The following is a 14,360-nucleotide window of genomic DNA, read 5'->3' as shown; positions in this document are numbered from 1 at the left end:
TAGAGAGGTTGGAAGTATAAGAGAAGGGGGAGAGAGAAACATCAATGTGAGAGAGATACCTTGATTGGTTGCCTCCCGCTTGCACCCCTACTGGGACTGGGGAACCTGCTACCAAGGTGCCCTTGACCAGGAATCGAAACTGTGACCCTTTGGTACATGGGCTGATGCTCTAACCATTGAGAAAACTGGCCAGCGACCATTGGCAGTTTCTGGATCTAAAAACGATAGTTAGTTCACAGCTAGCTATTTTTCACATTAACCTCGGAAGCCAAAGAGGTGGTGCAAAAATTGAAACAATCTACTAGGTACAAGGCTCCCAGATCTCTGAGATAAACTGTTTCCACTAATCAAATTCAAGTTCATGACTGGTTTCGGCAGGGCGGGTGGCTCAGCCTGTGATTAGCCTGGGGGAAATAAATGTATGGTCTCCATGAGCCCCTCTATCTCACCTGTGGAAAAGGATGTAGTATTAACTGACCTTTAATCATTACTAACCCATTTTTTTCATTTCAAGAATTTCAGACTCTATGCAGACAAAATTGAAGGATCTCATCAAAGTCTGGCAAAAGAAGAAAAAAAAGCCTAAAATATTGATACGCTCTCTTCCCCAATTATTTCAATTTTCTATTAGGAAAATACATTCTATCACTCTAGTGTAACTTAACCAGAAATCTGAAAAATTTAAAGGGATAATCAAATGAAATAGCTCTTTGTTTACCACAAAAAATATCAAGTAGTAATGTAATGACTGCAATATTGCAACTTCAGGCCTTAGATCAGGGATTTCAACCTGTTTCATCTCATGGCACACATAAACTAATTACTAAAATTCTGCAACACACCAAAAATAGATCACAGTTTTTGCCAATCTGACAAAAATATAGGTATAATTTCGATTCATTCACGCTGGACAGCTACTATTGTTTTGGCTGTCATTTTTTAACTTGACAATCTAAGGGGAAGGAGGGCAGTGCCCTAACTGGCTAGTCAGGTGTTGCATGGTTTACACATCCTGGCAGTGCGATGGCTGGAAGTCGCGGCCTTCGGCTATGAGTTTTGCAATTGCAATTCTGGATGTGAACTCTGTATTGGCTATTTAGCAAGTTACTTAACCTCATTAAACCTCAGTTTTCTTAACCTATAAAATGGGAATAATACCTCTTTTGCTGAATTGCTGTGAGGCTTAAGTGAGCTAACATAAATGCTTAACATATAGTGAGAATTCAGTAAATACCTATTATGATTAGGTTAACAGAATAATCACAGGCTCTCATACTATTACCAGTCACTCTATTGCTTTAATGGCGAAGAAATACAATTGTAATTCTAGGCAACACCTGGGATGAGACAGCTGCGTGTGCGTGTGCGTGTGCGTGTGCGTGTGCGTTTGCTCTCACAGTAATGCATCTAAAAGACACTCTTTCTCCTTTCTTTCCATTTATCTAATTCTCTAACATCCTTTAAGACTCACTTCATAATTTTCTCTTTAGGGGGCTTTCTTCCCTGAACAGACTAGTTTTATCCTGCTTCTGCTGACCTCCTCGGAGTTCTTTGTTTAAATCATTTGTTTTGGGTTGGGTTTGGGTCTTGCCATCTATTGACCTGAGTTGTTATTTGTCTTTTCAAAAGCTTATATCCTTCTGTCTGACTGAATTTACTGGTTAGAAGCAGTGACTGTATCTCACAGGTCCTAGATTGCTGAATAAAAAGAATGGTTGCTTGGTTGGTGTCAGGCAGGATAACGTGGTATTTCTATGTTGCTTTATGACTTCCCCCCATTATTTTACCTTTTGGATTGCCTCTCACTGCTGTTATTTCAAGAGTACTTTATATTTTTTAGGTCACTCTTAAGGTCACACTTTGTGTGTGGCTAAAAATCAATCTACTTAGAGCATTAATGTTCCTTAAAATATTAACACATTTGTGCAATTTCTATTTTAAAAATTGGTGCATTCATAAGCAAATTTATACTAGGAAGACTTAAAAAAATAAATGTCACATTAAATTTAAATTCAAGCAGAGGAATACAAATGAGGAAGAAAATGTTTTTGGCTCATGAAAAATCTAGATGGCATGAGCTCTGGCCGGGTAGCTCAGTTTGTTAGAGTGTGGTCCTGATATGCCAAGGTTGTGGGTTCGATCCCAGCCAGGGTACATACAAGAATCAACCAATGAATGCATCCATAAGTGGGACACCAAGTCTCTCTCTGTGTGTCTGCCCATCTGTTTCTCTCCCTCAACCCCGCCTCTCTCTCTCTCTCTCTCTCTGTCTCTCTCTCTCTCTAAAAAACAATTTTAAAAAATCTAGATGCCATTCTTAAGACTCTCTGTTTCTTGAAGGGATTGCCACGTGTTATAAGAGTGTGTTGCTGAGCAGGAGAGGTGTCCTCAGGTGACGACTTTGTTTCAACTTCTGAGTGGCCTGGGCATCCATGGGCGGCTCTCTCTGTGGTCCTTGAACCTTCCTGAGGGCCATAGGACCAGCTGAAAGGAACATCAACACAACTAAAAACACAACAGAACATGTCACAGAAAGTCATCACATTGAATGTTCAATAAACATAAATACATACAATGATACTTTAGCTCCCTGCAATTCCTATCTATGTGAAGACCGCATCACCAGGAAAATGTAGCCCTTTCTTATTGTCCCCCTGGCTCAAGACCAGCCACAGCTCTGTGGGCCATGCTAATTCCCCCAGAGAAAATGTTCTATAAGAAAAGTTTCAGGTGAATCCCACAGGCAACTTACTGAAATAGGAACAGCAGGACACAGGACATTAGGGACACGTTCAAATAGCTAAAGAGTAAATGCAAAATAAAACAACTGTGGGTACATAAGTCGTCAGTGATGCAGGAATGATTGAAGCCACCAGAGTTGCTAGGAGTTAATGTCAATTCCTGTATTTAAATTTATAGTGCCTGGCTCATGCCCAATAGAGGAACAAAAGGAAGAAAGGAAGGACGAAAGGAAGCGGGGATGGAGGGAGAGAAGAAAAAGAGAGAGAAAGAATGAGGGAGGAGGACAGGAAAGAAAGCAAGAAATAAAAGAAAGGTTTCTGAGGTGTGGAAGAGGCAGAGGCATAGAATGTACCGAGAGGAAAGACAGCATGCCAGCAAGTTCAAAGACTTGGAAGCAAGGGAAACAGGCTTGGTTAATTAAAAAAAAAAAAGATGATATATTTGAGTGGTTTTAGAAAATGGGGCAAAGCAAATTTCAGGAGTTTTGAACATATTAAGATTTAATTTTAGAAGTGTGGTGTGTTAATATAACTATTGTAGACTTTTGAAGGGAATATTAACATGATTCGAATAAATCAAGTGGAAAGGGAAAGGTGAAATTCAAAGATGTCAGCTCAATGAGAAAAGCAAACCATATAGCCAGAAATTAAATGAAGGCATAGGGATTAAAGAATATGCTCTTAAAATAGAGAGACTGTGGAATCTCAGAGGGAAGGTGGGCGTGGGTAGGTGGGTGGGAAGAGATCAACCAAAGACCTTGTATGCATATATGCATAACCCATGGACACAGATAAAAGGGTGATGAAGGCCAGTGGTAGGGGTTGGGGGCAGGCCAGAAGAGGTCAACGGGGGGAAAACGGGGACATATGTACTACTTTCAACAATAAAGATTTTTAATAAATAAAATAGGGAGGCAGGTGCTTGTCTGGGTTTCTTCTATGCTTATGTTGCAGGAAGTGGGCTTAGAACTGAGAGCATTTTTCATTCTCCAGCTGTTCCTCTCTCTGCCACTGCCTTTCCTAAAAATGAACTTTACTGTTTTAGCATCAAAACAACTACATGTTAGTAAACACAGTACCTGGAGGCGGAATTGAATATAACTTCAAAGGACAAACAAGTCTTAATACAATACCTCCGGAGTCAGGGGCCCAGAGTGTTCTGTGCCTCTACTTTAGAGCAGCTTCACAAGTCCTTGGAGCTAAAAGAGTTAGAGACCAATGAACCCATCCCACGCATTTTACAGAGAAGAATGTTTGGGAAGAGCTGTATTAATATTTCTTTTATTGCACAATAGATGTTATGAATGACGTATACTTTGCAGGTGGATTTTAATTTGACTGAACCCTTTATTGTCAGCCTCTTCATTAAGCTCACACACTGAGGATGCATAATGACTTAAGTACGTACACCAAGAATATTCCACCTCCTGTCACTGCTTTCTGCCCTAGACACTTGGGATACGTCAAAGACCTTGGCTCTCTAGATGGCAAGTATAACATACATTTGCTCTGGAACCTGTACAATAAACTGCTGCTGTTAATAGGTATTTTTCTGTTCTGACCAAGCATGTAAGAATGGATCCTAGATGAGTAGTTAAGTAAAAGATGCATCTTACATATTTTAGAATTCATTATGTTGTGAACACAGAGTGGAGGGTGGGGTGCTAAGCTTTTGCTACACGTATGGTAGACTTACTTGTGAATAAATTAAAATGCGATTGTGTTAAGGAAAGATGTTTCGCACTATTTTTTTACTCCTTTGGGTAACTTAATAGAAAGCCCAGATGAAAAGTAAACCAATGTATTGCTTTGGTGCATCATAGACATAGCCCCCAGAAATGTCTCTTTTAGAATATGGACCCGTCTTTTAAAATAAATTTGAAGAATTATAAATAAGTAAACCACCATATTCTAGGTGTGTATTATGAGTCAAATGCTTAATAAATCAGCTTTCCTTGGTGTCCATGCCTACTTAATTGGGATGAAGTAAGACCCTACGTCATCTCAGCATGAGCACCCTTTGGAGTCTGGTCTCCTGAACATATAAACATAAACTGGGGCCCTGTCACTGGTCGCTTAGGTGCTTCTGTGACCTGACTGTGATGAGTCTTCTGATTTTCACCAAGAGCATCATCACCTGTGCACAGAGCAGGTGGCAGTGGCAGGCAGACCAGTTGCTGCTGCTGCTTGGCCTAGGATCCTCCTTAATAGCAGATCTTCAGGGCTCAGCTCTATGGAGAGGGAGTTGTAGCCCAAGAACCCACTGCACTGAGACACCCAAAGGGAAGCCGATGCTGGGGCTTCTGCGATCCCAGGCAGAGTCTCAGTTCTTAATCACGTGCCATGCAAAATGGAGGAAAATTATTATTATGAGTTTGATCAGGTTAAAATTATTATCTCTGCCTAAGACCATTTCCCTGACATGTTATCTCATCATTTAAATAAAGGAAATGAATTTCTTATGACTAATATTTATTATTCTAGTGTTCTTCCTTACTGCAAATTATCCAAAGTTAGGATGAAGATTAAAACAGTAAATGTTTTACAAATAATGCAACAGTCTCTGCAATGACGACTCTTTCAGACACGATTAATTGCCAACATTGAGGTTACACACATGCATCCTTGCATGAGAACAGAGATCATAGAGTCCTTTTATTCTTATGTTAATTAACAAGAAAAAATTTTAAGTTGACTTGAAAAACATTCTACTCAGGATCCATGTCAAATGATGAGAATTGCCAAAGGGAAAAAAATCTCAAGTAGGCAACATGTAAAGCAACACACAACTATATGCACTTTAGTATAATTACACGTTGCAAATTATATTGGATGTATCTAATATCTAATTTTTTGAAAGCTGATTCCACTTGAGATTTCAATAAGAGCATCAACATTTTGCAGGTGGCTCCTTCTGTATAGTATTCAAAGGGAATTATCCCTCTTATATGCTTACAGCCCTCAAGTAAAAGCGGAAGTTCTCCGTAAAGGCCAATGAACAACAGACCCTGGGAATATAACCTTGATAGATAAAGCTCCACCAAATAGAATATTCAACATGGTTATTTATTCTGTTCCTTCTGTGCATAGTATCCTTATTTGCTTCAAGCAATAAGAAAAAAATCTGAACTACAGGCCTCATTATAGAATGTGGAGAAGGCTTCACGTATATTCTGCAGCAATTATATGAAAATCTAAGGGGTTCACAATTTTTCAGATGATATTTTAGATCAACTGATAAAAGAAATGTGCAAGTGAATGGCAGATTAAATCTTTGAAAAGAAAGAGCCCTGCATTAAATTCTGTTCTTATAAAATGTCTGATCAATTTGCCCTAAAGAGGATGCCAGAGCAAAGCTCCATTTTGAGAACCAGGCTTTGTCCTCCTCTTTCTGTGTGACTCAACCAATCAGATAACCAAGTACATTTGTGATCTTGGGAAACAGGGCATATTATTCAAGTTGGCCGGATCCATTTTCTTGATTCCTCCTGAAAGATCTGTCTGCTAATTAGGGTTACTATTTAAATGATTTCATTCACTGCACTTTCGTGAAATGCAATGTGTTGTCATATCACAGACTTTATCATGCTGCCGCTGTTCACCGAGATGCCTCTGTAGTTAGCAGTTTCCTTTGTTCTGCTCAGTAAGTGATTTTAGGAAGGGGATGGGCCCGGAAGGAGGAGCCTTGGGGTTTGTAAAATAAAATCATACATCCCTGGTGCACATGCAAAACTTTGTGTATTTCCATGAATTCCTTTTTAGAAAATAAATTACAATTCCATCTGGAATAAGCTAAGAGGCACATGCCGGTGACTTTGAATGAAACCCAAATGATCCGACCCCACCTCACACACCTCTCTGGTGTGCTTCCCACTGCAGTGCAATGATAGAACAACAATTTAATTTTTTTTAATCAGCAAGGAATGTCTTTATCAAGGAAGAAGTAAATTATGATAATTACTCTGAATAGTCAGATCCTTGAGCATTGCTAATTAGCATTTATTGCCTGGATTATGGAACAATACACGAGAAACTGAACTGCAACTGCTCTTTTGCCGTGAGGAGCTGGGAAAGGCAGCAGGGCAGAAAGGCAGCAGCATCAGCAGGTGAGTCAGAAGTTCACATCCTGGATCGTGTGCAGAATCCCTCACCTTCAAATACACATACGTGGTCCTCAATATAGTTAGCTTATTTATTTTTGGTGTTAGCCGAATATTTACATATGATATCATAGTCATGGGAGACTAAGGGGTGGAGAAATATTTTTGCTATGATGTCACTTGGGGGCAATTTTATCCATTGTGAGAGTTCAACACTAAAGAGAATAAAACTCACCATTTAATAAAAGTGTGAATTTCCCTGCAGAAATTTTAACTTAAAAAGGAAACAAAGAATTCAGTTCTTGGTGGATAAAATTTTACATTCACCTCCCCATTTCATTTACTTAAAAATAACTGAGAAAGGGTCATTCGTTTCTGACTTGAGAGCCTTTTTTCATTAGTAATTTGTAATAAAGTAGATTCTGAAATTAGAAATAAATTAGATACTAATTAGCAGACCAACATCAGCCATGTAAATAAATGACACTCTTATAATTTGGCAACTGCAATTCCTAAATACCCTGGAAGGCAGAAGAAAAAAAGAGGAAAAATGAGCTATTCATCATTCTCACTGCAGTCTCACCATTTCCCCACCTCACTGCAGTCATTGAGGAGAAAGAAACATAGTAAAATACGAAACCAGTGACAACGACAGCCACAAGTCTTCCCAATACCTGCATGGATTCCCTTCCTGGATCCTTTTAGTTTGAAAGAATAAGTTTGACTAAATGTGTGAGGAGATTAAACAGACTGGTGGTAAACATTAATTCTGCTGGATGAGCAATGCTTTGGGATTGCAGAGATGCAAATAAGATAATACTTTTCTTTTCCTTTGACATACCAAGGAGATTAGTTTAGAACGTCAAATTTGATTTTGTTAGAATATATTAGCAGTGTTTTAATTAATACCAATTAAACCCTTTCTTTCCCTGGGGCTTGATATATTCCTAATGCTTTCTAAATCCTCTGTCTTTTATCCATCCACCTCCCTCCACCCCTCCAAATCACCAAGCCTTTGTTACAGTCTTCATACTTTTACTGTATTCAACAGAAAACTACGAGCTGCTTGCCTAGAGGTGTCTTGCCCATAAAATTACTTCCCAGTTGCTGGATTTAAAATGAGCCCTGTCCATTAGTACAGTTGATTTTTTTTTTAAAAAAGGTGTGATTAGAAACTCAAACATAAACATTTTCTGTGTTTTTCTTTTGGGGAAAAATGTTGCAAAAGGAGTTTTGGCTGGTTGGTACCACTTGGCTTCAATCTCGCTAGAAGCTTCCTATATTTTCAATGGCATTGGTTTTGAGCTGGAACTTCTTAGGAAACATGCAAAAAAGGAAAAAATGGTGGTGGGGGGCGCTAGTTAAATATGGTGAACCATGTGCTCTGGACTGAACTGTAACTGTGTCCACGGAGGTGCTGCCTGGCATTTCACTCACTATTCCTCCCTCTCTCACTTCCTGTCTTTCTTGTCCCAAAGCTCCAGTTCACTTCTTTCTCTTTTCTTCCTGCAATGCACCCCACCCCCCGCAATTCCCCGCCTTATTTTTTTTTTTTATTTGCAAAGCTGGATTTGCACTTTTAAAGATCAGTATCCATAATGCCCTGCTTGTTTCGGTTGCACTCTCTCTTTAAAAGACAGCCCCTCTAATTGATGCGTCTGGGCTAGTCTAGACTGGTAGTGATTGAACCACCACCAATTATGTTATTCATTTCACTGAACTTCACTGATGGGCTCAGTGAGGAAGAAGGGGTGTTGAGAAACCTATCCTTATACTGAAGCAGTTCCCTGCTGAAATATAAAATCTTGTGTGTTGTTATGCACTCCTAAATGCCTTGTGACCAGTTGTATAATAGCAGCCTCAGAACATGAGCAATCCACTCGAAAACATGCAAAGCACCAAGAGAGTTCCTCAGAATACAAGCTGTATCACTTGGATTAAATTACTGTCCGGTTATAATTTAAAATCACAGAAGACTGATATCTAGCAGGTTTTTGTTGACCCATGCATACGTTTTCATAAAATTAACTGCAGATACATTTTGACTTTGAAAGTCATCACATGTTTTAAACATTTGACATGAATCATGGGGTAATATAGATGCATAAATTAAAGAGATGCCTTTCCATAATTTCCAAATACCTATGCATACACCTTAGCTACGGTGGGGGAAATCATCAATCCCATCTATACAAACCAAAAAATGACCTGAAAAATCAAATAACTTTTCTTTGAAACACATTCAGACTATCAAAGGCTGTAGAGTAATATTGAAATATTATAAGTACACAAGAGGTTTCAACAAAAGACATGGCACAATTGTTCCACAGTTCATACTCTCAATTCAGGTTGCTGATACAAAATGGTTCCTTGACTATGATTTAGAGTCAATGACTAAAATTGCAATGAATATTTAAAAACAAAACAAAACAAAAGACAGGGGAAGAAGAGTTTCCTTAACCTTTAACATGCACAAACAAGTTACAACCAATATAAAGTCTTTAAATGAAGAATGCATTTGAATTTGGGATTGATTTAGGTCTTTTCAAAAAATAGAAGACAAATATTGGCCCAAGAACGCTAAAATTGTTTAAATAAAATTATATATTGGAATTTTTCACAACAAAGAAAGATAAGTCACTGTTTCTCTTTTCTAACTATGATATATATCTAAATCACTGAAATTATTCTGTTACAAAATGTCACATTTTCAGAAAACTGCAAACTAGGTAATGCTAACAATTACCTCAAAAGATAATTTTAAATGTATGGTTTTGTGTTATAAGTAACTACATTGGATTGAATTAAATTCCTGATAATTTCCCCCAGTTTTTACACAAAGAATAATATGCATAGTTAATCCTAAAGGATACGCTATTTTTTGTGTGTGCATCCTGTTATTTTTTTCAGTATCTATCATACATTTCCAATCCCTATTACTTTTAAAATCATCATATTAAAATAGTAGCCAAGCAAGGAGGCTATATATCGCCTTTTATTTTATTTAAGATCTTGTAAAGAAGTACGAATTTAGTCTTTTTAACACCAAAACGCCACCCTTCATCTAGAATAAGGAGAGTAAAAATTTTAGCCTTTGGCCATATTGGCCCAGATTATTGGTTCACCACTACCTATGTCTGTGCTCACTATCCAGCCATGTATGGTACACATGTGTGGGAATTGAATATCTCATACATGCACATGCCCATGTTTATTGGGCATAATTTTAAGACGAACTGTTGAGTTTAAAAGTTGGGAGCCTGGGGCATGCCGGGACTTCAGCTGGTGTGCTCTGAGGCCAAGGACAGGTACCGAGCTGTTCCTGTTACCCTGGAAGGTACTGCACGTTGCCCTCAGGGAACAGACGGGTGCCCACAGCCTCGCCAGGCCGCTTGGCCAGCAGATACCTGCTCGCACGCCCAGGCGCCCGTCACCTGATCCCACCGACAATGGAAACCTCAGCGGTGCCCTCGGTCACTTCAGACAAACTTTCTTTTCTTTCGTTTTTGCTTTAAAGGAAAAAGTTCCACCGAATCTCCGGGATGCCGAGGCGCGGCTCACAGCTCCCAAGAGCCTAACCCGTGGATTTAAACGGTAAACATCACAAGTTAGGGTCTCAGGGATTGAGAGGGGCGCAGTAGGCTCTTTCTCCAGACAAAGCAGAGCCGCAGAAGGTGACAGGCGTCTGCTTCAGCTTCAGGGTGAAAAGGCAACAAACAGGTGGCGGTGTCCCTCTCACTGCCCAGCGTCCTGTCCACAGGTCTGGGTGCCACGCGGTGCAGGACGCGATGCCCGCGTGCACACCCTGGGCACACACGCACGTGCCATACGGGCGCGGGTGGCCTTGACAATGGCAGGTAACGCGAATAGACCCGGCCATGCCCACGTGTTGGACACCACGGGCTGTGATCAGGGCCGAGTGTTCAAAGCTTTAATTCGCAACCAGCGCAAACAACTAAAGAAAATGAGGAGGCCCTTCCCCCGTGCCCGCGCGCAGCACTGCGGAGTCAGATGGTTAGGAGGAGACGGGGTGCGGGCGGGGCGGGAGCGTGCGGGGATGGGGGCGCTCGGACTCACCGGCTGGAAGCGGAGCGGCCGCAGCCTCGCGGCTCCACCGGAGCGGACGGCGCCCCGCGCGCTCGGGCCGGGGCTGCCCTGGAGGCCGCGCTGGCGGGAGGGCGGGGCCGGCCCAGCCCGGAGCCCAGGCTGCCGCTCCGGGTCGCGCTTGGACCGGAGAGAGAGAAGGGAGGCGATTTTGGTGGGAGTGGAGGAAGGCGGAGGCTGATGGCTTTGAAATCGTTCCGTTAATTCTTTTTTAAATGAAGGGCTGGGAACCGCCCCGAGGCTGCTGCAGTCGTCCCCGGTCCTCCGCGTGGCTCTCTCCGGCCGCAGCCCCGGCCCAGGGCGGCCAGCGCCGCGCTGTCAGGCCGGCGGGGAGGTGCGGCTGCCAGCGGGCCCCGCCCGGTCCTGGGCGCTTTCGGCCAACAGTCCAGGAATCGGAAACGCGTTCCCTCCATCTTCTCAGGCGGCTCCTGGCGCAGGGCTGGCCGCGTCCCCATCGGCCTGGAAGCTGAGCAAGAGGCTCCTGCGACGCCTCCCAGATGGAAGGGAAAGGAGGGGAGGTGGGTGGGAAGATAGCTCTCAAAACTGTCCCCTCTCCTTCCTCCCTCCCTCCCTCCCTCCTTTCCTTCCTTCCTCCCTTCCTTCCTTCCTTCCTTCCTTCCTTCCTTCCTTCCTTCCTTCCTTCCTTCCTTCCTTCCTTCCTTCCTTCCTTCCTTCCTCCCCCTCCCGCCCTCCCGCCCTCCGTCCGTCTTCAGTCTGAGAAGGTAGATGCTGTCTAGTCCAGAGAGTGACAAAGCAGCCCCTCGAGGAAGACACTGGAGGGGCCTCAAGCGCTTGGCAAAAACGCTAAACATTTGGTTTGTTTCCATGTGCCACTCGACCTGCTAGGGCTCCGCTCCCCCTCCGAGCTGGACGGCGCCTGCCCTCGTCCGGGTCTGCGCAGCGCCCACCCCCGTGTCCAGGAGCTCACCTCCGAGGGCTCTTCGGGGCAGGCCTCCTGCGGTCCGTCTGTCCGTCTGCTGCCTCTCCTGTCGCTCAGAGCAGCTAGTCCGGCACCATCCTACCAGCCCTCGCTCCTCTCTCTCTCTCTATCTACCTCTTCTCCTTTTTCCTTTACTATCAAAAATAAAAATAATAATGGCCCGTTCGACATGGCAGCGTGAAGTGGCTGCCTTTGAGAAAGCACATTTAATCTTTGCTGGCTCCCCTAGGCTCAGTGAAGACGGAGAAGGAAAAAAAAAGGGGGGGGGGGAGAGTGTAAGGGAGGCTGCTGACGGACAGCGAGCATCAGGCACAAATCAGCGACAAGCTGCATTTTCCGAGCCCACACTGCCCCCTTTCTTCTCCTCTCCCTTCCCGGGAAGCCTGCGTGTCTGGTTCCAGGAGCAGCGGGGCTCCGGCCCACAGCGCGCCGGCTCCTCGCTGCCTGCTCCGACCTGCGCTTTGCGCAGAAGGAATCCTGCCCCTCCACTCGCCTGCAGCTTCCCAGGGCCTCCTCCTGTGCGGGAACCCACTTGCTGCCCCGCTGCTCCGCCCGGCGGGGTCCCGCATACAAAGCTTGCGGTCCTCCCCCCGTTGCTCACTTCCTTCCAGATCGTCCAGGCCAGCCTCCTCTCTAACACCTCCCAGCCTCTCCCTCTGCCGCCTCGCCCGTCTCCCCTCGCCGGGTGCGCCCAGGCACCCCCTGACTGCTAATGAGACCCAACGCAGGCCGGTCAGGGGCGAGGCAGACGCGGTTTATACCAACACAGACCTCGCAGCCTGCAGAGGGTCCTAGCACGTTCTCCGGGCGGATGTGGAGCGGGAGGTGGGGAGAGGGCCACCATGAGCCCTCTAGGTGTGCCCAGCCCCCATGAACTTGAAAACACACATGCAGGGGGTACATGTGATGAATCTTGGCGGGTTTCTCCATGGACAGAAAGTCAAGGATTCCCAGGTCCTTCATTGAAAGAGGGCTGTAGAGGGATAGAGAGCGGCGGTTTAATCTAGATTTTGAATCTGCAGGCACCGAAGGCTTGTGATGACTCCGGTGCTGAAATTCTTTTCTCTGAGTTGCCGGCTTCGCTCTTCGACTATATTCGCTCTATGTCCTCATTCACCACTCGGGTCCCCTTGGATTTTGAAATGAACGCACCAGTCACTGTAGTTCATCCTAACCCTTTGCTTCTACTGCAGACATTTTCTTATTCCTGAAGCATTCGCTTCAAATGTTCCTCAGATACACACACCTCTCCCTGGTCAGGCTGGCGTCCCTGCATAATGATAAGCAATAATTCAGATGACCACAAGTGGCACAAGAAAGAAAAGAAAAGCATACTGAGCTGGAGAGCATTTCCCACTATTTCTATTAGCGCATTTTTAGAGCTCAGCTACACAATGATCCTGTCAAACAGGCATCACCCCAAAACTAGGGTCTCTACCTGGCTCCACACGCAGTGGACAGGCTGCGTGGGAACCCCGTTTTCCTGGCTCCAGTCACCGGACAACAGGCCGCCATGCTGTGAAGGGTAATGCTGGGCTCTGTGCGCAGCAAGGAGAGGAGGGAGCTATCTGAGAATGCAGGCTTCCTCCAAGTCAATATTTTTAAAAGATAGCTTCTTTGTGCTCAACTCAGAGATTATGCTTTGTCTCTGACTGTGAAACCTACACTAGCAGGGCTGTATGCCAAGGAAAAGGAGAAGAAAGAGCACATGCAAATGGGAGCCTCAGAGAGAGGAGAGAGGAGGAAGGGAGAAGGAGGAAGGAGGGCAGGAAGGGAGGGGAAGAGGGAATCAGAACAAATAGAGGCAAAAAAAGAGAAAGACCTGCCATCATAGTGTTGGTTTCATTCAATGCTTTCCCCCCGCTTTTTGTCATTATTGGGAAGGAGGAAGATGGTGGCAGGGGTTGGTGACTAGGTTAGCATTTTTTCTGATTTGTCTAATAGTGTGTCTGGAGTAGACTCCAGAGGAAAAGACGCAGGCTGGAACGATCATAAAGGGCGGAGCTGTTGAACAGTATCTTTGACTCACTGGGTGCCTCCCTGCAATGCCAAGATGAATCACTTCTAAGCAGAGCAGGTTGTCTCAGTGTGCTTGTGCATGGAGGCCGAGTTGTGGGCATCACATTATTGCACTCCTCTCTAAAAGAAAAAGTAAGCAAGGAATGGAGTGGACTGAGACTCTTCTAAACCTCTATGCCTTTGCAATAATAATTCAGCATGATTTTTACACAGTAACCTAATCTGCCTCATCTATAGTCACTCTACTTACAAAGATATACAAATATATGCGTTATGAGTTATGAAAGTTTTGCTATGAACACATCATTTTCTCTATACAACTGAGGGATGTCTTTGGAGGATACTTATTTCAAGCAGTTAACACCTGACCCCAATTTCTGTGGGTAATTAGTGAGCTAGATAACCACACAAAGTGGGTAATTATTTAGTACCCGAGGGGACTCTAGAAGTGGGTAG

At 43.8% G+C, this 14,360-nt stretch overlaps 1 long non-coding RNA gene across 1 annotated transcript; it reads right to left on the bottom strand.

Moving 5' to 3' along the window:
* Positions 1 to 2,246: 2,246 nt before the first annotated feature.
* LOC118678553 lies at positions 2,247 to 12,588 on the bottom strand. The gene is made up of 3 exons (XR_004974938.1): positions 11,874 to 12,588; positions 10,919 to 11,435; positions 2,247 to 2,484 (listed from the first exon to the last, which is right to left on the bottom strand). It is a non-coding gene; the product is annotated as an uncharacterized LOC118678553 (long non-coding RNA).
* Positions 12,589 to 14,360: the final 1,772 nt, after the last annotated feature.

Source organism: Myotis myotis, unplaced genomic scaffold (genome assembly GCF_014108235.1).
Source record: "Myotis myotis isolate mMyoMyo1 unplaced genomic scaffold, mMyoMyo1.p scaffold_m19_p_20, whole genome shotgun sequence".
Classification (NCBI taxonomy): Eukaryota; Metazoa; Chordata; class Mammalia; order Chiroptera; family Vespertilionidae; genus Myotis; species Myotis myotis.
This window is presented reverse-complemented; position numbering and strand designations above follow the sequence as displayed.